The sequence below is a fragment of the Carlito syrichta genome, unplaced genomic scaffold, assembly GCF_000164805.1.
Source record: "Carlito syrichta isolate Samal-C Ts95f unplaced genomic scaffold, Tarsius_syrichta-2.0.1 Scaffold315201, whole genome shotgun sequence".
Taxonomy (NCBI): Eukaryota; Metazoa; Chordata; class Mammalia; order Primates; family Tarsiidae; genus Carlito; species Carlito syrichta.
In genome coordinates, this window is record NW_007259297.1 from 284,317 (window position 1) to 287,742 (window position 3,426).

The following is a 3,426-nucleotide window of genomic DNA, read 5'->3' on the forward strand; positions in this document are numbered from 1 at the left end:
AGACATCTTGGCAAGACCTCATCTTTACAATAAATCAAAAAATTAGTTGGGCGTGGTAGCGCACACCTGTAGTTCCAGCTACTTGGAAGGCTGAGGCGGAAGGATCGCCGGAGCCCAGCAGGTCAAGGTTGTGGTGGCCAGGAGCCACTGCACTCCAGTCTGGGCAACAGAGTGAGACTCCAACTCAAAAAAAAAAAAAAAAGGAAAGAAAAGGAAAGAAAAGAAAAGAAAAAAATCTGTGTATAAGTGTACCTGAGCAGTTAAAAGCTATGTTGTTTAAGAGTAAACTGTAATAGGATCTTAATAATTACTTATTAACTGCTACATGATCATTAACTTTGTATAAAATGAAATATTATCTTGAATAAAATTATTTTTCAGGGATTTTAAGGTGCTCTGAACTTATTTATTCTCCCTCTAGTTCTGTTCAGTTGCCTTTTATCTAATTCTGACTTTGTTGATTTTTGTCTTTATATTTCATTCCTAAGTGGAGTTTCAGGACTGGCTCAGACTACTAGATATCTTGGAAATTTGCTGTACTCAGCGTAATCATGAAACTGGTCACTTTAGATATCAAAGACTTAAATCTCCCGAACACTAATACCTAAATCCCTCTCTCTATGCATTCTCCCCTGGTGTATTTCAATTAGTATCATAATGAGAATATTATTTCCTTCCACTTTAACTTTCATCATGATCCAAATGAATTTAAATAGAACAGTCCCCCAAAAATGGCATTGATAACAAAAAAATGGCATTGATGCAAGTCTGTGGCTGTCTTCTGTAGACAATTCTTATGAGTCTATGCAAATTTGATTTGTTTTACCCCATCTGTTTTTTATTTAGTGTTCTCAGCACAGGGCTGACAAGAAGTCATTTGATTACTAGTCCCAGTCTGTGCTACTGTAACTGAATACCTGGAACTGGGTAATTTATCAATGACAAAAAATGCCTTACTCACAGTTCTGGAGGCTGGGAAGTCCAAGATTAAGGCATTGGCATCTGGAGGGAGTCTTCTTGCTGTCTTCCCACATGGCAGAAGAGCAGAAGCTCCTTATAGAGGCATTAATCCTTTCATGAGGGTGGAGCTCTCATCATCTAAACACCTCCCCAGGGTCCCCACCTCCCAACTGGTATCTCCCACACTGGGGATCAAGTTTTCAACACATGCGTTTTAGGCAACACATTTAGACTATAGAAATAATCAAAAGTCAGAACACTAGAATACTCCCTTTTATTAACTCCTTACACAAATAAGCAAACAAATAACAACACAACACTCTTTTCTGGGTCTTCAAAACTCTTTGAGGACAGTTTAAAAATATTTTGAGGTGTTAAAACTAAGGTGGTAACAGTCTGTGAATATTTAGAGCAATTCATTTACATATATTCAATAGAAAATAATACTGAAGAAATTGCAGAAAAAATCAATTCATCTAGATAACCACACACAGACAAGTGCAGATAGTCTTTGTAAAATAAAATTAAAAAAAAAAAAAAAACCCAGTACATCTTCCATTGCAAAGACAACTTTAAAGTAAGCAAGTTCATTAGATATGTTTAAGGAATAATCTTATTTGGAAGGATTTTGCCTTGAAACTGAACTGCAAGCAATTTCCAGTGACATGGATACAATGAGTGTATTTTTTTTAAGTATCCAAATAAGTAGCAACTTAGAAGCATTTACCCTTCTAGGGACTTTTCTGTTGTAGTTCAAAAATGACATTCAGATGCTTTTATATCTGTCTTCTTTCCTGTTAGTACAATTTATTTCTGCTTCTTAAATGGTTTTATTAAAGCAGCATTTCCTGATTGTGTTTTCTATTTAGTTTTCCTGCAGTTATTAGTAGTAACAGTGTAAAGACAGAAAACCTGTATTCCAATATGTTTAGATAAAGCTGTGCATTGCCCCTATACCTCCATATGATGTCTGATATTGGTCATTAACTATGTACACTGCATACCCCCAAGCTTCCTCCCCCACTCCTGCTATGTTTCTACTTCTTTATGCTCTTTTACATAATTCCACAGATATTCACTTCAAAAGATGAAAACTTGGACAATTCGTTCCTTTGAATATTAGGTTTTCCTTTCACTCAAATATCTTTTCTTCCTCACCAGGCAAAACTCCTACCAGGAAGGCCAGACATTGTGTCTCACACGCAGTCTTTCCCCTCTTCCCTAAGCAGAGCTTTCCCCCCATATTTTAATAACAACATCTTTACACCAAAATTATGTGTTTTCCACCATTATTTTTCTGTATGTGTGTGTTGCACTGTACCATGAATTTTAAATGTGGGTACCATGTTTTTTTCCATTGTTGAATCATTTGGGACAAGGGAGAGGGCACTCATCGTTTAACTATTTTTTATCCATCCAACAATCACTGACTGGGCTCTGACAGTATCCCCTGGGTCATTCTGAGCCCTAGAGACATAGCAGTGAATAAGGCAATGCACCTAGTTTCGTGGAGCCAATATTCCAGTAGAGGAGATGGCTGTGGGAAAGGCCATGAGAAAAATAAAACAGGTCAGGGAAATAAGAGGAAAGAACACACACACACACACACACACACAAGCACATGCGCACGTGTGTGTGTGTGTGTATATATATATATATATATGTATATATATATATACACACACCAGAGTGCAACCACACTTGTGTCCTGTGGTCTAAAATTGTTAGCTCTAAAGAATAGGGTCAATACAAAAGTAGGTTATTAGTACTGATATTTTGAACATGTACTCCCAAAATAAAGCAATGTGTCAAGCATTATTGCTTTTTTCTTTTACTATATTTAGTACTTACATCTTGAGTAGTCTAGAAATACCTACTAGCTTACAGAATATTTTCCACTACATTTCAATAGAGCATTGCTTATCAATTGAAAATAGGCAGGGAAAAGTTCTATGTTTCCACACGGAGGTATATTTTGGAGTTGAAATTGACTGTAATAAGCTTCCCACCAACACATCCTCATGATGTCATTTTTCTCTTATGCTCCATGGCCTTGGTTATGAAAAGCAATAACTGATTTGAATCATTAGCATTATCAGTAAAATAATTTCATACTTCCAAATTCACAGTTTTGAAATGGATTATCTCATTTTAATATGTTATATGTCTATTTTTTCTAGACATGTAACATTTTTACCCACTTATGGGATGCATCTAGATTTTGATACATTCATAGCATGTGTAACTATCAAATCAGGGTATTAGGATATCTATCACCTCAAACATTTATTTTTTGTGTGTTGGAAGCATTTTAAATCTTTTCTCCTAGCTATTTTGAAAAATACAGTACAGTAAGTCTCATACATACTAATGAGTCCTGTTCTGAGAGTGTGTTAATAAGTCCAGTTAGACTCTCAGAAAAGGATTTACAGTGGCAGGAAACTATGGGGGGGGGGGAGGGGGGGG

General features: G+C 36.2%; 1 protein-coding gene across 1 annotated transcript in view; it reads left to right on the plus strand.

Annotated features, from left to right (window-relative positions):
- The window catches only part of LOC103275056 (CUB and sushi domain-containing protein 1-like), a gene marked incomplete at its 3' end in the record, with an annotated part of 411,423 nt that overhangs the window by 262,757 nt on the left and 145,240 nt on the right, over positions 1–3,426 (plus strand). The window lies entirely within an intron of this gene.